This window comes from Fundulus heteroclitus, chromosome 1 (assembly GCF_011125445.2).
Source record: "Fundulus heteroclitus isolate FHET01 chromosome 1, MU-UCD_Fhet_4.1, whole genome shotgun sequence".
Classification (NCBI taxonomy): domain Eukaryota; kingdom Metazoa; phylum Chordata; class Actinopteri; order Cyprinodontiformes; family Fundulidae; genus Fundulus; species Fundulus heteroclitus.
In genome coordinates this window covers 4,567,354-4,594,151 of record NC_046361.1, presented here as the reverse complement: position 1 = coordinate 4,594,151, position 26,798 = coordinate 4,567,354, and the positions used below count along the sequence as shown (strand labels likewise).

Sequence of the window (26,798 nt, the reverse complement as noted above, 5' to 3'; positions counted from 1 at the left end):
AGTCAATTAAAACGACAGGTAACACCTCAAAGTCTGTTAAAACAAGGAGAGAGGGCTGGCAAAAAGCAGCAGACAAATTAAATTGTAAATACTGTCCATGGTAGATGTTTCTATCACTTTCTACAGTATATATTTTTGTATTTTAATAATTTCATAAGTACTTTGTTCTTTTATGTCAGAGCCTCCATGGGAGCCACTAGAACATGGGGAAAAAGTACAAGAATATTCTACAAAATGATAGCCTTTAATTATTATACTGTATTTTAAAAAGCAACTTCTTCTTTTTTTTAAAAAGTCCGTCTTCTTCCGCTTATCCGGGGTCGGGTCGCGGGGGTAGCAGCTTCAGTAGGGAGGCCCAGACGTCCCTCTCCCCAGCCACTTGGGCCAGCTCCTCAGGAGGAATCCCAAGGCGTTCCCAGGCCAGCCGGGAGACATAGTCCCTCCAGCGTGTCCTGGGTCTTCCCCTGGGCCTCCTCCCGGTGGGACGTGCCCGGAACACCTCACCAGGGAGGCGTCCAGGAGGCATCCTGACCAGATGCCCGAGCCACCTCAACTGGCTCCTCTCGACGTGGAGGAGCAGCGGCTCTACTCTGAGTCCTCCCCGGATGACTGAGCTCCTCACCCTATCTCTAAGGGAGAGCCCAGACACACTACGGAGAAAACTCATTTCAGCCGCTTGTATCCGGGATCTCGTTCTTTCGGTCACGACCCAAAGCTCGTGACCATAGATGAGGGTAGGAACGTAGATCGACCGGTAAATCGAGAGCTTCGCCTTTTGGCTCAGCTCTCTCTTCACCACAACGGATCGGTACAGCGCCCGCTTCACAGCAGACGCTGCACCAATCCGCCTGTCGATCTCCCGCTCCATCCTCCCCTCATTCGTGAACAAGACCCCAAGATACTTGAACTCCTCCACTAGGGGCAAGACATCCTCCCCAACCCGGAGAAGGCACTCTACCCTTTTCCGGTTCAAGACCATGGTCTCGGATTTGGAGGCACTGATTTTCATCCCGGCCGCTTCGCACTCTGCTGCAAACCGCTCCAGTGAGAGCTGTAGATCACGCCCTGATGAAGCCAATAGGACCACGTCATCCGCGAATAGCAGAGACGCAATCCTAAGGCCACCAAAACGGATCCCCTCAACACCTTGGCTGCGCCTAGAAATTCTGTCCATAAAAGTTATGAACAGAATCGGTGACAAAGGGCAACCTTGGCGGAGTCCAACTCTCACCGGAAACGAGTCCGACTTACTGCCGGCAATGCGGACCAGACTCTGACATCGGTCGTACAGAGACCTGACAGCCCTTATTAAAGGGTCCGGTACTCCATACTCCCGGAGTACCCCCCACAGGATCCCCCGGGGGACACGGTCGAATGCCTTCTCCAGATCCACAAAACACATGTAGACTGGTTGGGCAAACTCCCATGCCCCCTCAAGAATCCTGCTGAGGCTATAGAGCTGGTCCAGTGTTCCACGGCCAGGACGAAAACCACACTGCTCTTCCTGAATCCGAGATTCGACTATCCGACGGACTCTCCTTTCCAGAACCCCTGAATAGACCTTACCAGGGAGGCTTAAGAGTGTGATTCCCCTGTAGTTGGAACACACCCTCCGGTCCCCCTTTTTAAATATGGGGACCACCACCCCAGTCTGCCAATCCAGAGGAACTGCCCCCGATGTCCACGCAATGTTGCAGAGCCGCGTTAACCAACACAGCCCCACAACATCCAGAGCCTTAAGGTACTCAGGGCGAATCTCATCCACCCCCGGGGCCTTGCCACCGAGGAGCTTTTTAACAACCTCGGCAACCTCAGCCCCAGAGATGGGAGAACCCGACCCAGAGTCCTCAGGCTCTGCTTCCTCAATGGAAGACATGTTGGTGGGATTAAGGAGGTCTTCGAAGTATTCCGCCCACCGACGCACGACGTCCCGAGTCGAGGTCAGCAGCACACCACCCCCACTGTAAACAGTGTTGGTACTGCACTGCTTCCCCCTCCTGAGACGCCGGATAGTGGACCAGAATCGCTTCGAAGCCGTACGGAAGTCTTTCTCCATGGCCTCTCCGAACTCTTCCCACGCCCGAGTTTTTGCCTCGGCGACCAGCCGAGCCGCCTGCCGCTTCGACTGCCGGTACACATCAGCTGCTTCCGGAGTCCCACAGGCCAAAAAAGCCCGGTAGGACTCCTTCTTCAGCTTGACGGCTTCCCTCACCGCAGGTGTCCACCAGCGGGTTCGAGGGTTGCCGCCGCGACATGCACCGACAACCTTGTGGCCACAGCTCCAACTAGCCGCCTCAACAATAGAGGCGTGGAACATGGTCCATTCAGACTCAATGTCCCCCGCCTCCCTCGGGACGTGTTTAAAGTTCTCCCGGAGGTGGGAGTTAAAGCTCCGCCTCACAGGGGACTCTGCCAGACGTTCCCAGCAAACCCTCACAGTGCGTTTGGGCCTGCCCGGTCGGACCGGCTTCCTCCCCCGCCATCGGAGCCAACTCACCACCAGGTAGTGGTCGGTGGAGAACTCCGCCCCTCTCTTCACCCGAGTGTCCAAGACATACGGCCGCAGGTCAGATGAAACGACAACAAAGTCGATCATTGAACTGCGACCTAGGGTGTCCTGGTGCCAAGAGCACATATGGACACCCTTATGCTTGAACATGGTGTTTGTGATGGACAATCCATGACGAGCACAGAAGTCCAACAACAAAACACCACTCGAGTTCAGATCAGGTGGGCCATTCCTCCCAACCACGCCCCTCCAGGTCCCACTGTCATTGCCCACGTGAGCGTTGAAGTCCCCCAGCAAAACAAGGGAGTCCCCAGGAGGGGCACTCTCCAGTACCCCTTCCAAGGACTCCAAAAAGGGTGGGTAATCTGAACTGCTGTTTGGCGCATAAGCGCAAACAACAGTCAGAACCCGTCCCCCCACACGGATGCGGAGGGAGGCCACCCTCTCGTTCACCGGGGAAAACCCCAACGTGCAGGCACCGAGATGGGGGGCAACCAGTATGCCAACCCCAGCTCGGCGCCTCTCACCATGGGCAACTCCAGAGTGGAAGAATGTCCAGCCCCTCTCAAGGAGACTGGTTCCGGAGCCAGAGCGGTGCGTCGAGGTGAGTCCGACTATCTCTAGTCGGAACCTCTCAACCTCGCGCACAAGCTCAGGCTCCTTCCCCACCAGAGAGGTGACATTCCACGTCCCAAGAGCCAGCTTCTGCAGCCGAGGATCGGAACGCCAAGGTCCCCGCCCTCTACTGCTACCCGTTGCACAATGCACCAGACCCCTTTGGCCCCTCCGATAGGTGGTGAGCCCATTGGAAGGGGGACCCATGTTGCCTCTTCGGGCTGAGCCCGGCCGGGCTCCATGGGCAAAAGCCCGGCCACCAGACGCTCGCCAACGTGCCCCACCTCCAGGCCTGGCTCCAGAGTGGGGCCCCGGTGACCCGCGTCCGGGCGAGGGAACACGAGGTCCAATAATATTACTCATCATAAGGGGCATTTTGGGCTGCACTTTGTTTTTAAAAAAAGCCACTGTTTAATTATATGTTTGTCTGTTTTTAACAGCCACCAATAAGAAGGCTGAAAAAAATCGGGTTCTTTTTACTTTTACATGTTTAACCCTTTTTCTTTTTTCTTTTTTTTTTCACAAAATGACTCAAGGTGCCATCTGTTCCCTATATTAACGACATCTTCAACAAAAGAAAAAGTATTTTGACCTGAAAAAAACCCCACAAATTAAGTAGAGAAATTGAACTCCACAACGTGAAAAAGAGAAAAACTGCACTAGAGATCGAGTTGCTTCAAAAGGACCTTCAGAGTAAATTCTAATACACCATTTTACACATAGTAGTATTACTGACTTTACATAACTATCTCTTACTGCAGGCAAAAGATGACTTGCTGACTTTTCTTTATACATAATTGTTTAAATAAAACGACAGGAACAAAGCATTCCACAATTCTGTCCCTTCCTCTGCCACTAGGTGGTCCATACGGTGGACTTCCCTATCTCCTCCGCTACGATCTAATCTTGTTTACATGAAATAAGCCTGCTCGGGAGCAGGCTCAACATTGCGCACATGTTGCTATGACAGCAAGTCCAGGATGAGTTTCGAAGAACCAAACGATCCAAGATCATGCCAAATCGTCAACAATGAAATCCAGCTAACTGAGTTAGCGATGTACGAAGAACGGACCCCAGAACAGCTGAGCATCTTTACGACAGTGCACTTTTACTTTCGCCCTCTGGGGGGAGCCTCGCTGGAAAATTAACCCCGGTTGCATAGTATACCTTTAAGCAAGCACCACTCAAACTCTACAAATTAAACGTTAAAGTCCAAGGCGTCAGCCAGGCATACGAAGGCCCGGTCCGTCCAGGTTTTTAGCTTCAGACCAGAGCTGAAGGTGTGCTGATGACAGCTGAGCTTTGAAATAAGGCAGCAGATGGACGCCTCCAGCAGCAGATCTGCAGTGAGCTGCTAACAGGACCTCTGACATGACAGGTGTGGAAAGTGTTTGCACTGGATGAAGAAAATGACATGTAGCTTATTAAACCTTAGGCGGTTACATTTAGGAAGTCCTTACTTTACTACTCTGAGGGCGTGAGGGTCAAAGTGACAATCTGACGTGAAAACAGTCAAAACCATGGAGACCACATCCAGGAATGAGCTTTTTTTTTTTTCTTAAAACCTCAATTTGGACACCGGTGCCAGTGATGAGCACAGATGAGTCCCCAGCTTCCAGTTCGCGGTGGCGCTTTCATCTCAGCATTGGTAACTAGTCCACCTCCTGGTTAAGGAAATAAGAATATATACACCATTTGTCATGGTGGGCGACTTGATGTGTTTAGCCCACATGCAGAAAACACTCGGGGGAAACAGGCAGATTCGTAAACAAGGATTTATTTAACAACGAGCTAGTGATGAGTCAGTCTCTGGAGAAGAGGACACGGGCAGGAACCAGGAGGACACGGTACCGGGAAACACTAAGGGAACGAGAGTGGTGATTAGATGCGGTAAGGACACGGGGAACCGTATGATGGAGCGTAAGCTTACCACTGGCCAGACGACCTAAGCCGGGGAGATGGAGTGGACTCAGTGTGATGACGGGGCCACAGGTGTCCGAGTGACCAGAGGGTGGGACTTTCACGGGCCGAGCAGCACTGGGGAATCCAGGGATCCGAGACAGCAGGAAGGAATACGAGGATGTCAGCACAAGGCGGACCTGAGAACTTATCTTGGAGGATTGCACGTAGGTGGTTCTCAGGAGGACAATTCGAGAGGGAGCACGAGGTGAAACCTGGGAGACACAAAGGTAGGACATTAGTTCTTCTTCTTCTATAGGTATCAAAGATGGCCAAGGCTAAATGCATACCAACACTGATAACACTCTGGCGCCTTCCTGCTGTCTGCGTGCAGTTCTTATAGTGCTGCCAGTGTCGCTCAACCACCCGCAGGTGTGTGGGCTCCACCCCCTAGTTGACTCAGCGCACCTGTGGAAAAGAAATGACAACAGGACCGGCAGCAAGCTGCGTGGCCCTGCTGACTGAGTCCTGACACCATTTCTTAAAGTACATTAAAAAAACAGCTATAAACACGTTTAGGAGTATAGAAACATATTTTATTTTGAATATTCTTCAGGTTTTTTATCATTTATTTGATTTGCATATGTATTTGTGTATTTTGTACTTAATGAATGCATTTTACCAAAAAAATGCCTTGGCTTTGTTATGTGTTCTTTTTTGTATTCCCGGTTCGGTTTTTGTAAAATAAATAAATAAACAATGACGGGGTCTTCTCTTGTTCATGATTTGTACACCAGAGGGTGCTAAACTCTTAATCGATAGTTTTAACTTTCTAATAAAACTAATTTTTAGTACAACATAATTTGTATAACAAAATTCACCTTATAATTAAGGATGACAATATTTTTCCCAGTCCTGTTTGAACAAATAATAAAACTAATAGAGTGCATTCAGACAAAACGTTATGCAACGATATATTCCCGGACTTCTGAGCATATCCAATGAGACGTCAATGGAGAGAATGTAAAACGCATCAATTTCTTCCAGAAAAATCGTAAATATTTTCTATACAATATAGTTTAGCATTCTTTAATGATTTACGCATAGAAATAAGTATTTTCAGTACCGTAATTACATTATTTTTTTGGCGACCAGGTGTTATGCCGAAAAGTGCATCCCTGCCGAGATATGCATCCACTGTCGCGGGAGCGCGCCTCGCTCTGTACAGCTAAATATCGACGAAGAAAGCGGATTAAAATTTGACCAACGGAGTTACTTGTTCTTATATTAATGATATCAAAACGTTTGAATATACCTCTTGTGTGGAAAAAAAACGGTGTTTATTTGGCAGATTCGTTTACAAAAGTACGGGTGTAATGAACACCATTAAATCCAAGTTTTTATCTGAGGTACGGCTGATTTATTTGTTGTGGTCTCTTGTCACGCACATGCAACAATAAACCGTGAGAACCGACGTGAGTTTTGAAACCGCAAAGCTTTGTCCTAAACGGAAGATCAGACTGCTTCTACAGTAAACAGCACAGCGTTCATAGACCAGTATGATGCATTCGCGACTGTCAGAAAGCTATGTTGCATTCAGGAGCATGGGACATTTCAAACTTACAAGGAAAGAGGCATAAAACGGAAAAGAACTTAACTCATACATTAATGTATTTTTCCAGAAAATAGCGTGACCTTTCTATCAATGCTGAATGCTCTATACTTGTATTTATATTGTTTTTGATTATGCACATCTGCTAGCTTTTTACTCAAAAAATTCTATACTATTACAACAGCAAATTATCAAAGTTCTTCAAAAGCCTGTTTAAAAGTTCCAAATGGGGCTGCAGATCATACAGCGACAATTGCTCTGTCATTGTTTTACAGGGCAGAATTTGCATTTGCTGACCCTTATCCTTTAACTACAGATGGATATACAGGAATAAAGTCATACAAGTGCCAACCCCTTATAGATAGCAGGGGGTGCGTTTTTTGGCAAGGGGCTGCCGAAAAGAATCCCCTATGATTTTAATCTAAAAATTGTCCCTGACTCATGAAATTCATACTGGTAGCTCAGAACAAACGAGTTAACATGTAGGAAATGTTAAATCAGCTACAAGTGTATATTTAAGTAAAATAGCAGGGGGGTGCGTTTTTCATGGCTGCTGTCAAGGTGCTCAAGATTTTCATCTTACATCCGACCTAAATATAAACTTCTACCTTATATCTGCATTACACCTTTTTGGATTTGGAAAAAAATCAAACCACTTGCAAAGACATTTTTGCATTTCTTTTGTACTATCAACTTTAATATAAGTATGTTATGAAAAACAAAGTCTTACAGTTCCATCAAACAACATTAAACATGTTTCAAATTTTCAAAGTACCTACTAAACAAAGACAAATAAATATGAAAACGTATAAATCAAAATTTAAAGTTTGAACAGTGTAAGGCAAAAGTAGTTTAAAGGAACTTAAAAAAAAAAACTACATGCACAGTGGACAGCAATATTCAACATTAGTTGGTGGGTTCTGGAAACAGCCCTGGTGGTACCACCTGTTGCATCTGTCACAGGCAATCTGAAATGGAAAAGATTCAAATAGGATTACTAATACCATTCATACATGTTACAATTAGCATTTAATACCATGGATACATGATGTATGTGCGTCTCTGCCTATGGTCATTGGTATTGTCATTGTGGTTAATCCAGTAACGAAAGATGGGAAACAAAGGAGCCACCTTAAGTTCAGTAAGTGGAGGGGATGCATAGAGGCCATTTGTGAATAGGAAGCAATAACATTGCACCTATCTGATGGGCATTTCCGTGTTATTGAGAAAATTAAAAGAGGAACTGACTCTTTACAGCTTAATCCAGCATTGTCAAATAAGGGTCTACTGTAAGGAAACATTGTTTGGAGGGCAAATCACTCAAAGACTATTTTAAGAAATTGTCTGATAGGACAGGGCTGTGAGGAAATACTAATAATTATTCACAATCAATGTTATATACCAGTGCAAGGTACAAAGTATGCAGGCAGTAGTGTCAGTGTATGCACATTAGTAGAAAAACAAATGGACTCTACTAGAGTAGAGTCTATCCTAGAGTCACTCTAGGATAGGTTTAAAGGAAACTTTAATTTTATCACATTTAGTGCCAACATTATTGTTTTAATCCCCCAATATAATAATCTTGTCTGTGCTTGTACTTCATCAGGTCTGAAAACTGATCTAAAAAAAAAAGACAGTAATTGTAGTTATGAATTGGCTGGGGACGAATTAAGAAATCAGACTGAAACATGGTTGTCTAGTCCTCCTCGTGCTGTAGTTCTGGGAATGTAAATAATTAGAGGGAGTTCACTCATTTATACTAAGCTATTACTCTTACAGCAATGTTTCTGTAAAACAGAATAAATCCATATGGTAATCCATAATAAATTGATTAACCAACATAGTCTGTGAAGTTGTACTATGTCGATGTGTATTAAAAGTCTTATATGCAAAATGTTGATCAGTCTACACTAAATGTTACTGTCAAAAAATCTTTGGTTGGTTATGATACACTTTGTTGTATGATAATGTATTAAGAACTTTCTTAAATAGCTGATTATGTAATGTTCTGTTCTGGTATATGTTAATTATTTTGGTTAAAGTGAGCCTTCCTGTCTTGGATTAGTTTGTATGGTTACTTTAGTTAAGTATTTTGTCTAGTTCAGTTCTATCCCTTTTCCTGCCACTTGTCCTGTCAGTCTTTCAGCCACTTCTTCTTCTGATTACTTCCACCTGTTCTGTTTAATTAGCTCTCCCTCTCTCCTTTGTTCTCCTGCCTATTTATACCTGCCTCAGGTCTCTGCTCCCTGCTAGAATGTCTCGTCTCATTTCCCCATGTTTTCATGTCACGCCTCCTGTGGTAAGAGTTCTCCAGCATTTTTGCATTCTTTGTTTCTGACCTGTTTGCTTTTTTTTGAGCATGCCCAGTTCCTGTTAGTTTTTTGGTTTTATGCTTGGATGTTCTGCTCTGTACCCAGCTTGGATTGTTTTTTGCCTGCCGGACCCACCCCCTCATCACTTAAAATAAATCCTGTTAAACTTTACCTAAGTGTCTGGCTGAATACCGGGTTCTCCTCTCCTGCAAAATCATTACAGATTAAACTCCTTTGGAAATCTTTTTGTATGTTAATAGCAATTTCTTTGATTCCCTTTTAACCCATTAAATGCACTTACCCACAGAGGATCGTCTGTGTCCGCACTCCCACAGTGACTGCACATGTTGTCCAGTAATTCTACATGAAAAGAAGAAAAAAATAGTTTTACTACTTTTCAGGAGCATGGAAACACTGCATGGCTGCTCCTCTTTTTCAATTGTTTTTTCTCTTGTTTGACAAGAAGCTCACCTCATGCTCCATCCATTTCTTACTGACTGTGTGTGATTCCTAGCTCTGCGGTTCTTCTCTTATATCTTTCCATACTAAGCATGCTCTGGTTCCTGTCCTATGGCTTGTATTAGAAAACCTCTTTGTAGGTTCTTATTTTAACAGCCAACATTGTGTTCCATAATTTTATTAGATTATAAAACTTTTATTTAAATTACAAAACAAAGAAGAAATGACAAAGTGATGCAATTTACAGGATTTTGATGATGTTTATACATATATGCGTGTCTGTTAGATCAACGCTGTATCTTTCTCGTGTTATTCTTTTCAAAGAAAAATGCTTTTTGATGTAGTTTTAAACATAATCATTAACCTATTAATATATCATGACTTTCATTGCTTTACCTCCCCATGTCTATTTTGCATTTTATACCTCAATTTTGCATTCCTACTTAAATAATTTTTTGTTTCCATATCAGAGCTTCTACAACAGAATATGTATATATGTTCTGGATGTAATGGGACTTTTTTAACTCACGTGTTTATGTATCATTTAATGTCTTTACCAAAATTTTCAAAACAGCAACTATCTTTTATGTTAATTAAATAAAACTTGTTAAAAAACTAGATTATTGATTGTAGGTGTCATCTCCAAACTCAGACTTTGTTATGTACCATCAAAAGTTAATTCCATGTCATACAAATTTTCGTTGTTGGAATTTTTTATGAAAAATGACTCAACTTAGAGACCTGGGTGATGTTATTAAATACTTACAAAGAATAAAGTGACCAGCGCTGTTAGGGAGCGCTGTTAGAGAAAAACTTGCAGCCCGGAACGTTATATCGTGGATCAAGAGTAGCGAGTAATTGTTTGAAGCCAGGTTTTTCAGCTGCAGACAAAAGCAGCATGTCCGTCACTATGAGGCACGTTACTGCATGTGTGATGTCCTCATGCCGCCCGGACGCTTTGTCATTTTATCACAAAGAAGGGAGCCCAGTTTAGCTGCTGTACCTGCTTTGTTTTGGAAGAAGTTCCATGAGATTCCTAAGAAGACGACGCAGAGTCGCGCAGGGCTGCACAGCTCGCGCTGCTGCGGCAGTGAGCGGCTTACGTGATGAAACAAGTTTGTTGCGTTACCAGACTTTGTTTTTACCGGTTCCTTGCAAATTTTACAGTTCACTGTGGTTTATTTCTGTCAGGCTGGCAAACTAGTAAAACAACGTTTTGGGACAATTTCCCCCGCCGCTACTTGCTGTGACATATTCACGTGCTCTGTGTTGTGGTTTGAGAGGGCGGCGCTTTGTGACGGTGTCCCTGGGTCCGCGATTACGATTGGTTGAGAGGAAGCAGTGACTGCAGCATCAACTAATATAGGCTAAGAGGAAGAAAGGAAAACTGTCTCTATAACCAACTTTTATCAACCCTTTTTTCCCTCTTATTGTGCCACACGTCTTTCGATTGATATGTTATTAAATTATCGTCCAGCTCCATTTTATATGCTGCTGTCATCCTTGGAAGACATTGACAATTTATTCCAGCAATTATTGAGTCAATAAAGCAACACGCGTCAGCCTGATAAACACAAAACAAATAAATCAGACTCTTTTTTTTTTTTTTTTTTTTTTTTTTTTAAATTACACACTAACTCTGTAAACAGGCCACATAGGGAAGCTTAAAAGTATATAATGTTCTCGCCTCAAACGATCTGAAAACGTACTTTTGAAGAACAACAGCAGCAGAAAAGGGAGTGTTTAACTTACCACTGTGAGCTCTGCACTGTCTGGAATGAAGCTGCAGCCGCGGTGCATTCAGAGACGGTCAGTCTGAAGAGCGCATGCGCGGCTCCTATCTTCGCACTCTGTGCTCCACTAACCAGCCTTGGAAACCGTGACGTCAGACCACTGTTGTGAATTCGTATTCTCAAAGAAAAAATCTGTATTCTCAAGCAGCCGCTGCTGTTTGTATTCATAACGAGTAAAGCACAAATTTAAACTTGAAATTTGTATTTATTAGTTATTGAAGTTGTAACTATTTAAACTGTATGTTGTATCTTTTGAATGCGATTTAAATTATTATGAGTTTACAAATGTTTGTTATGCACAACTTCTGACTAATATGGACACAACTATCCTTTTATGTACAAGTTTATATTAGATGTGGCCTTACCTCATAGAATTACCCTAAAATTTGTACATTAGTAAACAAAATACTAAAAACAACTGTAAAACACTACAAATAAATAGTTTGCATTATAACAGTTAGCCACAATGCCAAATTAAAATGTTGTCATTGAATTGGACAAAATAATCCAGAATAGTATATAACATGTGCTTCAGTTGGAACTTTATGCCTTTGTGTTTGTTTACCCAAATACTGAAATTACTTTCCTTAACACCCAAATTTAAACAGATCCAAGTAAATTCAAAATGTTGTTTTCCAACATGACTTACTTTCAGTGCAAACACACCACAGGAAACAATGTCGGGTTGGATTGCATGTGGAACACTCTGGCATGTCCATCTTGACACTTTTAGTCCTTTTTGCCTCATGAAAGCTCTTGTGTAGATAAAATGATAAACATTATAATAACAAGATCTCTCAAGTTTTTATCAAAAACGTGAATGAATGTCATGTTTCGCACCTTGTTGCTACCAAGCATTTCTTTATTTTTTCCGGGGATTCTCCTAACGGGTCAAGGAAGACTGTTTTTTTTTATCCATGGGATACATAACCTTGGGGTTTAAACATAAAGCCCAACTCATTATTTAGAATTTTAATTCATATGCCAGTAAACTGTTTTTTTTTTTTTTTTTTTTTTTTTTTTATTTAATCCAGTAATATCACAGTCAAATAAACTATTTTTTATCCATAACAATTAGCTTAATTACTGTGTCAACTCTATTTCCAATTGCAAATTTCTTGAATATTTAAATTTATCAGCATGGTAAATAGTAAATTTAGCTTTCCTGCTTTCCTACCACTAGCATCCAGTGGTGACTTTCATTTGCAATCCCCAGTATTCTTCCATATTTTTCAGGATCAATCTGGAAAAAAAAAAAAATTTTATATATATATATATATATATATATATATATATATATATATATATATATATATATATATATATATATAGTAAAGTGACCCCACCCCTTACACACACTCTCTTTAATACAAACCTTTAATCTGGATTTTTGATGTTTCCAAATACGTGTCATTTCAAAACTGTCTATCAGGGCTGCTTGTTCTTGGTGCTTCTGATTAAACCGTTCGACCACGACATGTAAATAGGCATTTATCACCTGTAAAGATAAATATGATATTGTAACACAATTTAAATTTATAAATAATTTTCCTTATTACTTTATCAAATTAGGACACCTTTTACATGCACAATAAGAAATGCTGTGTTATTTTCATAATTAAACCAATGGTAAAACCTGTTGGTTTAGCAATGATTACTCAGGGTTGGCGACGTCTCTGGTTCATTGACACTGTAGCTTAACCACTGCTGTTGTGTAAAACTGACCCAATATTGGATCAGAACTACCCAGCAGGTTGGGATGAAGACAAGCTTAAAAAAGCAGCCATCTCAGTTGGGTTGAAATTACCCAGGATTGGCTGGGTCCAACTTTGACCAAGCACTGGGTTACAAATTAGGTTACTTTTAACCCAGCATTTCTTAATGTGTGGGACTAACATGTTTTGAAACTGTACCGCAAGCAATAAATACCCATTGTCATCCATTTCCTCTAACATTTTATTTGTGCAGGATATGGAAACGACATGCGTGAATGATTGTACCGGAGGGAACATCCGGTAAAATCATTCACGCACAACCCCACATAATCCCTAATCAACGCTTGTTTTGATGTCTGATTTGTTAGACATCAAAATTAACTTTACCTGTCCAAAAACAAATCTTTAAAGCTTAAATCTTTAAAACATGTCATACATTTCTTCAGTCTCCAGCAACAGAAAATTCATTATTTTGATTTTCTTGCATCACAGTCTATCGAACAGTATTCTTAACACCCCCCAACACGTAATTAATAAATGTTATTTTTTACATTTGATTTATTACCTCACTCTCCAGCTCATTGCCAGGACGGATTCTATCAAAATCCCACCAAAACAACTTGTATGGGCCAATCTTTGACAGGAGAATGCAATTTTGTTTTGTTCTTCCACTCCAAACCTTTCCTAAAACTGGAAAAGATGTGGAAGATTAGTGTACTGCTATAAAACACATTTCTATCTTATTTATCGAATATGACAAAAGATGTAAAACGCACTATTGTCATTTAAGACGTAATTGTTAAATAAAAATAGAAAAAAGGACCTTTTGGCAAACTCTCCAATGACATTGTAGCAGCTGTGTAGGATGCTGAAGGTGTTGGGCGAGATGGAGGAGCAACATGGGTGGATGCTGAGGGTGTTGGCGGAGATGAAGGGGGAGATGAGGGAGGAGATGAAGGAGGAGCAACATGGGTGGATGCTGAGGGTGTTGGGGGAGATGAAGAAGATGAAGGAGGAGCAACATGGGTGGATGCTGAGGGTGTTGGGGGAGATGAAGGAGGAGCAACAAGGGTGGATGCTGAGGGTGTTGGGGGAGATGAAGGAGGAGATGAGGGAGGAGCAACATGGGTGGATGCTGAGGGTGTTGGGGGAGATGAAGGAGGAGGAGATGAGGGAGGAACAAGGGTGGATGCTGAGGATGAGGGAGGAGATGAGGGAGGAGCAACAGGGGGGAATGCTGAGGATGAGGGAGGAGATGAGGGAGGAGCAACATGGGTGGATGCTGAGGGTGTTGGGGGAGATGAAGGAGGAGATGAGGGAGGAGCAACATGGGTGGATGCTGAGGGTGTTGGAGGTTTTGCCGTGGGGGATGATGCTGAAGGTTTGAGGCAAGGAGGCAGTTACTTTATGAGGAACTCGTGGTTGTTGTGGCAAAAAATGTTTATGGTGGTCAACACTGACATTTTTGAATACTGATCCATTCTCCCCAAGAAGGTCGGCACTTTTTCCCTGGATTGCAGTGATGGTAAACGGACCGAGAAAGTTGGGTTCAAGCTTTCCACCTTTACGCTGCTGACTCCTCACGTTTTGCCTTAAGACTTTCTGTCCAACAACAAAACGTTCTTTCCGTCTTGATGCACTTAGTCTTTTTTTCCTCTTTTCTTGGGATCTGGAGATATTTTCCTCAATGATGGTTTTCAATTCATCAAGCAGCTTGATGCCTTGGCTCACAGTCTCCTCCTGAATCAGTTCTTCAACACTGCTGCTGACCTTTACAAAGAGTAAACAGTTCAGAGTTTTATATCATATGGGCAATACATATGCATTTCCACCATTAAAAGATTTACTGTTTTTAGCATTGCAAACCTGGTATTCCTCTGGTATTTGGATTGGATAGCGTGCTTCTCTCCAAAACATTAAAAAGTATGGAGAAAACTTGGTGGTCATCTGTTTTTTGGTCCGAAGCCCAAACATGACTGCATCCAAATATACATCCCATGTCTCCGGTTTGGTCCCCACAAGTTTGCACAAAGACCTAATACAAGCATGGTAATCAAGATCATATGAAGTATGTTACCTTGTGAAATAATTACTGTACTTTTGAAATAAAGCTTTCCACCATTACCTTTGGATTGTGCCGTTCATAAATTTCAACAAGTCCATTTGTCTGAGGATGGTAGGGTGCACACAGACTGCGTTTTATACCCAGTTTCTCACATACATTTTGTTTATCTGTTTCAACCATAGGTAGTGTGTGAGTTGCTCATCTGCATCCAATACTTTGATGATGCATGAAGTAGTAATAAAAAAAGAATTTACCGCATTCACAAACTCTGTCCCTTGGTCTGTTAATATGCGTTTGGGCGCCTGGAACTGGTGAACAAATTTCAGAATTTGCTTTGTGACCTCCTCTGCAGTTTTGGACTTGATCGGGTAAGCCTGTGTCCACTTTGTGTAATAATCTATCATTACACAAATATACTTGTTTCCAGTGGCTGTTTCTTTTAGTTGTCCAATCAAGTCCATCTCTACAAGTTCAAACGGCTGTGTAACCTGAAATAATAAAAAATAATACAAAAGTACCAGATAACCACTTTGCTATGTTAGTGTTGCAATCATAATAACAGATAATATTTCCATGCAAAAATGTTTGACAAAAACCTTTGGAAGTAAAGTAGTTTATAAAAGCAGTACACAGGGCATTTCAAGTTAAGACATTGAGAATATTTGGTATTTCTATTAAGTATAATGATATGAAGACAAGAGCAAGTCTTGGAACATAAAATAAATTCATTTAAAACTAATATCTTTATTGGGGTTTGCTCTACAGCTTCCTTTATGTTCTTCTGAGCAGACTGGCAGTAGGCACATTCAGATACCTGTAGAAGTTGATAAAGAAGCAAAACACAATTTGGTTATGATACAGTTGGGTCACCTTTCTGCTTTTTGACTCTTTACTATATAGAAATGTCATCATTGGTTTTATGTAGGGGGTTTACTAATGCATTTTGTTCAAAAAGATAAAACAAATGTAAAGTAAAATTTATATTTATACAATGTAATTTCTAACACAACATATTTGTAATTGTGTTCATAGGCAGTTTGTTCTCTCTTCATTGTCCTAACTAATAAAGCTTTGTATTAGGATAATTTTAGCATTATTTTTTAAATTGGTGTTACAAATATATTTGCACAAGTAATAAATACACAAATCTGAAAATACTCCTGGCATTTAACTAGAGAAACAATCTTGGGCAAACCCACATTGCAACAGAGATATAGCTTTAGAGGTAAATAACTTGACAGGTGTATACATGTAATCAGGTATATGCGTTTTTACCCATTGATCAAGGTCTTTGGTCATTCCAGGCCAATAGTAGCGTTGCGAAATGGCATCTCTCGTTCTTTTTTGGCCATTGTGACTTCCTGTGGGGCTTGCGTGCAAGTTGATGAAGATGGCATTTGCTTCTTCACCACCATTTACCACAATAGTTGTTGTTTTTTCTGGGCTCCTCATATAAAACAAAGATTCTCCTGGAAAACATTTAAAAAAATTTTTAGATACAATCAAATGTCAACAATTTGAGAAAGGAATTAGCATTGCTATTGTTAAGTCAATACAAGGAATTGATCATGCCAGAGATGAGCATGACCAAGGCAAATTATTTTGCATATAATGAGCACTTTGGAATAGGACACAACCTTTTTTATATGACATTGTATTTTCCTGCAATTTATGAATGTCATTTTAATTACAATTCTATTGTTTATTATGCATAAAATAATATTAAATTATTGAAAGCCGTTTCTTCTGTTCCTGTATTATTTCTCTACATTATACATTATGATTTGGAGCAATGGAAAAGATACATGACTTTTTGTAACTAGGATTAAATGCTTACATTTCCCCCCATTATCTAAATCCATCTAGACGCTCAACAATGTCCTACCATTGCTATGTCATAGCCTGAGCTTTAAATTATTTCTACATAATGAACTTAATGCTTAGGGTAACCCTCCAACGTTCTGCTAGTTGTAGAGAAAATTAGCTCCATTTTAAAATTACTTTTAATGATTGAAACTGAACAGGTGGACTCAGTATTCAGGCCCACAAGCAGAATGTGTGTCTTTAAGACGTTTTATTGCTTTGAGACAAGCAAGACTGGGACAGGCAGGCTCAATGGTCAAAAATGGCAGTCCAAAAACGGTACACAAAAGGTAGTCCAAAATCAGGCAGAAGTACAGACAGGTATAAAGCAAGCTCGGATATTCCTTAGGCCTGTTTTGCCTGGTCGGCAAAACAGGCAATCAGTCAGATAGGGCAGGACAAAACAGATTCAGGGGACAGGCTGGCTCAGAATCAAAAAGCAATCGGGTTTGCATCAACAGGTCAATCAGAATAAAGAACGCTGGAACAAAACTCACCATGGGCTCGTAAATGATCTGGCGGAGAACTACTTCTTCTTCTTCTTCTTCTATTGTTTTATGGCGGTTGGCAAACAACTTTTGGTGCATTACCGCCACCAACTGAAATGGAGTGTGAATCGGGATGACCTACTCTAATATCCTACTACTATAAATAATAAAAATAAATAAATAACTAAATCCGTTTTATCAAATTAGTCTTTTTAAGATATCTTAATAATAAAGAATAACCCTCTGATTTGGTGTTCATATCTAAAAGATATTTTATGTTTAACTTTAATTTACTGTTTTGTAATCTATTTACCAATTCATTTCTCTCAATATGATATTTACTACAAAATAATATAACGTGCTCCACTGTTTCTTCAACAAAACAAAAATCACACTTTCCTGTATCATGAATCCCCATTTTAAATAATGTGCTATTTAACCCTGTATGTCCAAAACGTAATCTTGACATTACTGTTTCTTCCCTTCTATTCCTTGATGTCATCCTCATTAATCCTACTTTTCTTTGAATATTATAAAACCATCTTCCAGTTCTTTCTTCTTCCCACTGTTTCTGCCACCTTGCTCTAATCCTTTTCTTAATTACTGATTTTATTTCACCTTTACTAAATGGAATTATTATATCAATTAAACTGTATTCACTTGCTCTTTTTGCATATTTATCTGCCATCTCATTCCCTTTTATTCCTATATGAGAAGGAATCCATATAAAAGAAACAGTTAATCCTATTGCTTGAATTCTGAATAATAGTTGCTGAATTTCTACCAATAAATCCGGTCTGCTATCTGAATGATTGTTTTTAAATGAATATAATGTTGAACTAGAATCTGAACAAATTACACTTCTTAATGGTCTAATTTCTTCAATCCATTCTAATGCTAACATGATGCCAAACATTTCTCCTGTGTAAACTGAAACTTCATTACTAATTCTTTTACCTGATTTAAAATTAAATTCTGGAACTACAAACGAAACACCATTCCTATTATTTGAATCTTTTGAAGCATCTGTATAAATTTTTACATATCCATAATATTCTTTATCTATATATTGCTCAACCATATTTGAATCTAAAATATCCTGTTTATTTTTCCGTTTATACAACAATCTTAAATCTACATCAATTTCAGGTAGGATAGATGGATGAAGTATTGATCTAATAACTGTTCTACTGCCATTTATTTGAGATAATTCAAGATCTATTATATTAGAATCTGCTATCTACCCAAAAGAATTTAATTTCTTCTTCCCTTTTTCCCAACTTGGTTTTAAAATTTCTTGACATGTATGATTTTCACAATGATTTTTTAACTGAAACCAGTAAGTGGAAAGTAATTGTAATCTCCTCAACTTTAGTGGCATTTCTCCCATTTCTACTTGTAATGCTGAAGTTGGTGTAGTTCTTATGGCCCCTGTGCATAATCTCAAAGCTTGATACTGAACAATATCCAATTTTTTAAGTAATGAAAATGATGCTGAACCAAAAGCTATACATCCATAATCAAAAACAGACCTAATTAATCCTATATAAATTGATTTCAATGCCTTCCTCTCAGCTCCCCATTCATTCCCAACCAAACATCTCATAACATTTATAACTCTTTTGCATTTATCGATCATCTTCTCAATATGAACTTTCCAAGTAAGCCTTTCATCCAACCATATACCCAAAAATTTAAATTGTTTTACCCTTTCCAAATCATATTTATAAATTTGTAACTTTAATTCTTCAGAAACTTTTTTCCTTGTAAAAAACAAAATCTTTGTTTTATCTACAGAAATCTTGAATCCCCATCTAAAAGACCAATCTTCTATTTTATTAATGGCTTCTTGAACTTTTTTAATGATGAAACTTATATTTTTACCCCTCTTCCAAATTGCTCCATCATCAGCAAATAATGAAACACCCATTTTATTTTCCACATCCTCAAACATATCATTAATCATAATAGAAAAAAATAATGGACTAACTATACTTCCTTGAGGAATACCATTTTCAACATAAAGATTTTCTGATAATTGATTTCCTATTCTTACTTGTATTGATCTATTATTGAGAAAATCATTTATCCAATTAAACATTGAACCCCCAATTCCCATCTTCTTTAATTTTATTAAAAATCCTTCTTTCCACATCATGTCGTAAGCTTTTTCAATATCAAAGAATACAGCTATCACACTCTCTTTATTAACTTGTGTCTTTCTTATTTCATGTTCCAATAACAAAATAGAATCCATTGTATTTCTACCTTTCCTGAAACCACTTTGAAAGTTAGATAAATACCTTATCTTTTCAACAAAATAAGTCATCCGTTCATTTATCATTCTTTCCATTACTTTACATAAATGCGATGTTAATGCAATTGGCCTATAACTCCCTGGATTTGATCTTTCTTTACCTGGTTTTAAAATAGGAACAATAATTGCCTTCTTCCAAACTTTAGGTAAATGACCCACTTCCCAAATCTTATTATAGAAATCCAATAAAATCCTTTTAGATGAATTACTTAACTGATTTATCATAATATATGAAATTTGATCTTTACCTGGAGATGAATTTTTTGATTTCCCTAAAGCATTCTTAAGCTCTAAAAGAAGGAGCAAATACATTCAACATAAATAAACAAATCAACAAATGTCTAACCCTTTTCATATAGACAAGTTTCAGGCACATGTTAAATAGATATCCATATACAAAATTTGAATTATGTAAAATTGTGTAATGGAGCTCACACAATCGGAATCAGTGCTGTTTAATACATTGTGATTAAGTAACAGCATTGTTGTTTTCCTGTCTGTCATTGTTAAAATTATAGTAACTATTATTACTGTTATTAAGATAAATATTTCTTTAAAGCATTTTTGGTAATGTTTTGCAGTTTAGTATTTTGTTTCTTTGATTAAAATAATATTTTTGCATTAAAATGCATTTCTAAATGTTGCATTTTACTGCTATTGTAAAACTGAAAATGGAGAAGCGAAAAATAACGGTATTTAAAAACTTTTGAACAGATTGATGCTTGAGCAAACTTTCTACAGAATCTCTTTCAAAGTGTGTTGGTTAAAGACATTAATTTTGCTTAGACAGAATGTCTTCTTAACTCACCAATTTTCTATTTTTCAACCTTCCCTTTGGAGGGAGGTTTTTGGACAAATACAACATTAAAACATAATACAAAAAAAATTACACTTGCAGCTGATTTAACATTTCCAACATGTTTACACGTGTGTTCTGAGCTACCAGTATGAATTTCATGAGTCTGGGACAATTTTTAGATTAAAAAAATAGGGGGTGCATTTTCTGGCAGCCATTTGCCAAAAAACGCACCCCCCTGCTATTTTACTTAAATATACACTTGTAGCTGATTTAACATTTCCAACATGTTTACACGTGTGTTCTGAGCTACCAGTATGAATTTCATGAGTCAGGGACAATTTTTAGATTAAAACATAGGGGGTGCATTTTCTAGCAGCCATTTGCCAAAAAACGCGAGAAGCCTTTCGCTGCAGCGCCTGTTGGATATCCAACTCCGCCCATCCAAGTCGGCCATTTTGATGACGTCATGCGACTATGAGCTTTCTTAAGCGCGAAACAAAACTTACTACCCATAGCAAATCGGAAAACGAACGATGTCGGTAAGTGAAAAATTTTATGTTGTTACTTTGTTGACCCTGCTGGATGAAATATATGTCACAATATATGTCACATCAAATATATGATATTTGATGTATTTGAAATATATGATATTTGATGTGACAATCTAGTTTGTTGTTTTCATTAGTTTTCTGCATAACTAATAATACTAACATAGTAGTTTTGTAGGCTACCATTAATTTAATGTTAGCTAGCGCTAGGCCCTGTTTAGTTTTAGTTATAGATGTTTGTTGTGAACTTGAGTTTATGTAATATCCATCCCGTGATGTCAAATGAACATTACAGAACGTTATCAGAAAGTATGCAAGATTATTAAGAGCCCAACAGTTAGAGTGAAAATTATTTCGTCTTGAGAAATATAACCTTTTGCGCGGATGACTGCTGGTGGAGCGGGAGGGGGGGACAAGTTTTGCGCGGATGAATGCTGGTGGGGGGGGTGGAAGTTTTGCGCGGATGAATGCTGGTGGGGGGGTGGAAGTTTTGCGCGGATGACAAGTTTTGTGCGGATGAATGCTGGTGAGGGGGGGGAGTTTTGCGCGGATGACAAGTTTTGAGCGGTTGACAAGTTTTGCGCGGTTGACAAGTTTTGCGCGGTTGACAAGTTTTGCGCGGATGAATGCTGGTGGGGGGGGAATTTTTGCGCGGATGACAAGTTTTGAGCGGCTGACAAGTTTTGCGCGGTTGACTGCTGGCGGAGCAGGAGGGGGGGACAAGTTTTGCGCGGATGAATGCTGGTGGGGGGGGGTGGAAGTTTTGCGCAGATGACAAGTTTTGCGCGGATGAATGCTGGTGGGGGGGGTGGAAGTTTTGCGCGGATGACAAGTTTTGCACGGATGAATGCTGGTGGGGGGGTGGAAGTTTTGCGCGGTTGACAAGTTTTGAGCGGTTGACAAGTTTTGCACGGATGACAAGTTTTGCGCGGATGAATGCTGGGGGGGGGCGGCGTATACATCGACGCCATCGGTGAAGTCGCTTCTGCTTTAAAGTATCCATGTAAAGTGTCCAAGTATCCAAAGTATCCAGCCTGCTAACGTTAATTACACATATCAGCAGAGTTGCTAGCCGTTTAATTTGTAAAACAATGTCCATTTACAAAAGTTTTTGACTATGTTGGCGAACAGTTCAGCTTGTTGTCATAGATAATAATCATTAATATTTTTTAAAACTGTACATGCACAGAAAAAGGCAAATGTTTTGGTCAAGATTTGTCAGCAGGCCAGCTTAATGAATCTTCAAATGTTAAAGGCATGTTTAAGCCCTGTAAAGAAACACTATGATGATTAATGCATTATGCATGATTTGATCATGTTTTTCAGCATCCAACACACTTCAAAGACCGTCCAGCCATTCAGCAGTACCTCAAGGATGGTATATTCAAATGCCCCTGCTGCAAATTCTCTACAGAGAATAACTACAAATTATCTAATCATATTGATAATCACCTTAAACATGCTGTGCATCATGCAGGTAGGGTTGCAGACATGGATGTAGTTTGTTTTACACCACAACTATGTACAACTACTACAATTCTATGAGTTATTGATAAGTGGTTTTGTTTCTCTTTTACAGAGTATGACATTTGCAAATGCAACCTGCAGTGCAGGTCAACTGCACACTTCCACTGTCTGTATTGTACTCAGACAATAATCAGGAAAGACCAGGTAACAACACACCTAAATGACTGCCCCTCCAACACGCCCCTTTCTTCTTCTGCCTCCCCCCATCATTTGGCCTCCAGCATTGCAGCGACCAGTGCTCCACCATCTCCTGCCACCTCCCTTGTGCCCTCCAGTGCACCACCACACAAGAGGAGGAAAAAAGAATCTGTCATGTGTCCACATTGTGCTATGACTATAAACAGGAGAAACGTGAGACTGCACATTCAGAGGAAACATAAGCCCAAAGGAGTAGACATTACAGCAAGTAAGCATTTGAAATCCCAGGCAATAGATTATAAAAATGGAATATTTGCTGTGGTGAAGTCATTTTAGGACCCAACACTCCCATCCATGTGGTCAAAAGGACTTGGGGGAAGGAACAGTCGACCAAATGTGAGCTGGATATCTGCAAAATCAATGCAGAATTTGCTGAACGCTCAAATTTTAGACCTTTTGAGTGTCACCACATCCAGTCACTTGTTTACTGTCCACCATTCAGAGGTGAAAACCCCTCTCTCACTGAAGATGTTCTGCAGGAGATGGTGAATGAGAAATGGTTTGGAGAGGCCAAGAAGGAGAGTTGTCTGAAACACCAAAGGGAGGCTACAGATGCAGGAACACCTCTGTCCTGTAAACTCTCAATTTGCAATCCCTCAACAAAGAGGTTTATTTCCATTTATGAGCCTACTGTATCATATTACAGTAGGTTTGGACGACTTATGGTCACCTTTGACTCAAAACAGAATTCCTGGCACTGTCCTTGTGCAAGGCCAATGCAGTCTTGCCTGCACAAATGTATTGCAAAGTGGCACCTGTTTCAGTTTGAGCGAGAACTTTTTCAGAGGACACGAAGTGTGGAGGAAGAACTTGTTCCAAACCATTTCCCTACAGAAGTGGAAGGTGAAGAGGAAGAGGAAGGAGGCCACTACCCACCAGAGGGAGATGTTTTAGAAAAAATGGTGCAGTACATATACCACCACAAGAGAATTCCCTCTGTACCAGACGCTAATATGGTAATCACAGATAATTTCCCAAGATTATATACCCCAGCAGAAACATTCTGCACTGAATGTTCTGAGGCCGCTCTACTTGGGGAACCGGAGCTAATAACAACCAAGGGCAGAATCCTCACTGTGACAGGTGTTATTGAAGGTTTGTCAATTTCTTATCGTCAGGATTGATAAAGTATCTATCTATCCATCTATAGATTGATCTTAGGGTTCATTGCATTTGTATACACTGTAATTATTTGTATTTGGCATAAACTGTCAGGTTACGCCTGTGAAACATCCTGTATTTGCCTTCATCAGGAATTTCATTGTTCAGAAAGCAGTGCTACACATGTGGGATGATGTACCGATATCAGGAGTGGTCAGATGGTGTCTACAATTTCGATGACCATACACTCCTGTCCTTGCACCTCTGTCTCTTTCTTCGGAACAGTCTTCAGGTAGGATGTATAATGTCTTTGATATCCTCTAATTAACTTGGGAGTGTAGGATGGGTGTGTATATACACACACAGTGTTTTCCATATATTGATGAGACTGTGGTGGCCCACCATAGTTTTGATATGGGACGTGAGATGTCTGCCATTCCAACGCAGATGACATTTCTGACAGTTCTTGTCTTTATTTGCATTACTTTAATTTACTTCATTTCTTTTCATTCTGGCCTGTATTGGTGTAGACTGGCTGAATGTGTCTTGTATGAAGCTAACTGGTTTGACTGTGTTTATCCTGATTTTACAGACCCACCAGGCTGTAAGTAGAACCATTGAGGTTTTAGAGAGAACCTCTGGCCAGACCTATCCCTCAAAAAACAGAATTCTGCACGCCTACCTGGCATTCGAAGCGCTTTGTGATCATGACTACACATATGCATGTGTGTCATGTGGACATAACCCAGTATCTGTTGTGATGGACCTTTATAAGAAGGGTGTCTTCAGTATGCCTGGTAAGCTCATGTCTGTCTAACTTAGTATCTGCCTGTCTATTCATCATTCCATTGTACCTGGGATTTGCTGCCCTTGTTTGAAACACCACCTGTTCAGCCTGTACATATTTAGATGTATTCCATTTAATTTTTTTGTTTGTTTGTTGTAAGTGAGCAACATTGATAACCCACCAGAGGGTTTTGATGGCAATGTAAATGTCGAGGACTTTTGGGATAAAGTTTCCATGGAAATGATTTCCCGTGGGTTAGTGCTAAGTGAGTATGTAGACAATTGATTACATTTTCTAATTGATTCAATTAGTTGCATATGGGGTGTTGGTTATGTAATTAGGCAATGTTTATCTAACAATAATGTTAGCAACCTAATTATATTTCCGTTTAAAGGCAACAAGGCCAATCCTTTCATTGTCAGGCCAAGTTACAAGTTCTGGGCTCCATGGTTAGGGCCTCACACAAGGAGGGGAAGTGTGGTCCTAAACACGGAACACAGTAAGATACATTCACCACACAGTGCAAATGAGGAGATGGAATTGACTGTGACAGAGGACCGTCTTAAAGATGAGCTACTGAAGTTAAAGGTATGGATCACAAATTCTTTTGTGTGTCTGTTAACAAGGATACCACATTGTGGCCAAAAGCGAAGTAGTATTGGTTTACTGCATTAAACAAATTGCTAATGTTCATTGTAGATGGAAGCTGTGCGTTCCTTGTGCAGGCAGTGTGGGATTGACCCTAAGGGGTCATGTCTGGACTTGATAATAAGACTCCAGACGGAGATGAAAAACCGTGCATCATACGACAAGGTGTTTTCACATGTCTGGGGTGCTTCTGGTAAGGTTGCTAAAATGCTGTGTTTTGAAAGTTGGAATATGTTGAAGAGATTTGCTTGGAGGAGTTCAGTTATTGTATGTCCTGTTTTCTCTGACAGGTGGCTGGGCAGTAGTCACGTGCCCATGTGCTGTGGTGTATGCCGTGAAATTTAACCTTAGAGCTGAAAGCCCAAGGGACTTCATTGACCTCTTATTATCAATGAAGCACTTCCCCAACATCACACTTTATGACTTTGCACGAGGGTTGGCAACACATGCCAATACCTTGGTTTCACGTGACGTCACAGTGCTGCTGCGCGATACCGCGAAATTCAGATGGAGGGCAGGAAGTGAATTAGCTGAGGATCGGCCGTCTGAAATAATGCCTATGTTTTGTGTAGTTTACGGCTGCTCCAATCGTTCGAACCGAGAAAAGGAAAAGAGCTTTTACAGAGTACCAAAGATTGTTGTCCATAAAGGTGAAAATTGTCAAAAGCTCACAGAACAATGCCGTAAAAAATGGATATTAAACTTACGTCTGCGGTCTGGAGGAGCAGAGTCTGCCAACGCCCGTGTCTGCAGCGACCACTTCGTCGGAGGTAAGCTATAACGTTATGTTAGCCAGCTAACTTGTTTTTGTGGTTGTGTTTATATAGCATAAGGTTGTCGTTAAATGCTCATTTACTTAGTAATGATTAACTTCATTGGGACTGTTTAGGCTGTCCTAGCGCTTTGGGTGACGTTGAGTCGGTAGACTGGGCTCCGACGGTCAACCTCGGTTACCAAAAAACTAAGCCCAAATCGGAAGTATCTCTTCAACGAGAGAAGAGGATGAAGCTCAAAGAAGATCAACAAAGCCGGTCAGAATGTGCAGAGGCTATGTTGGATCTACAAAAGACAGCTGAGAGCCCGGGTATGAGCTCCGATCTAACGCAGACAGGCGACTGCTCTGAACCGAAGCAGACAGCTGATAACCCACAATCAGAAGGCAGCAGTGGGGACAATGGGACATTAAATGATCTAGGTAAATTATTGTACTAAGATGTGTAAACAGCATTATTATTAAATGTTACAAATGTGATTGTCAGAAAATCAACCTGTATAATTGGGCCAGAGAACTTGCATGCTTGTAAAAAGGTTGTCAAAAAGATAACTTCACAGCAATTCACATAATACATTTTTATGAATTAACTAATTATGCTCCCCACTGCTATATTGCAGCCTATGCAGATGCCGGATGCCAGACTGAGCTAACCATGGATGACATTGAGAAGATGGAGGATGTTCCGGGACAGATCACAACAGAGCTGGGAGATCTTCGAACCAAAGCACTGGACACACAGTTCAACCAGGAGTCCTTTGAAAAAAATGA

The 26,798-nt window shown here is 40.4% G+C and overlaps 2 long non-coding RNA genes and 1 pseudogene across 2 annotated transcripts; 1 reads left to right on the top strand and 2 right to left on the bottom strand.

Moving 5' to 3' along the window:
* Positions 1-12,108: 12,108 nt before the first annotated feature.
* On the bottom strand, positions 12,109-12,680 carry LOC110367818. Its single transcript, XR_002427733.2, has 3 exons — positions 12,575-12,680; positions 12,377-12,442; positions 12,109-12,130 (listed from the first exon to the last, which is right to left on the bottom strand). It is a non-coding gene; the product is annotated as an uncharacterized LOC110367818 (long non-coding RNA).
* Positions 12,681-14,381: 1,701 nt separating this feature from the next.
* On the bottom strand, positions 14,382-15,305 carry LOC118566718. Its single transcript, XR_004933248.1, has 4 exons — positions 15,234-15,305; positions 15,040-15,146; positions 14,781-14,949; positions 14,382-14,684 (listed from the first exon to the last, which is right to left on the bottom strand). It is a non-coding gene; the product is annotated as an uncharacterized LOC118566718 (long non-coding RNA).
* Positions 15,306-22,333: 7,028 nt separating this feature from the next.
* Positions 22,334-25,149, top strand: LOC118566698 (annotated as a pseudogene).
* The last annotated feature ends 1,649 nt before the right edge of the window (positions 25,150-26,798 follow it).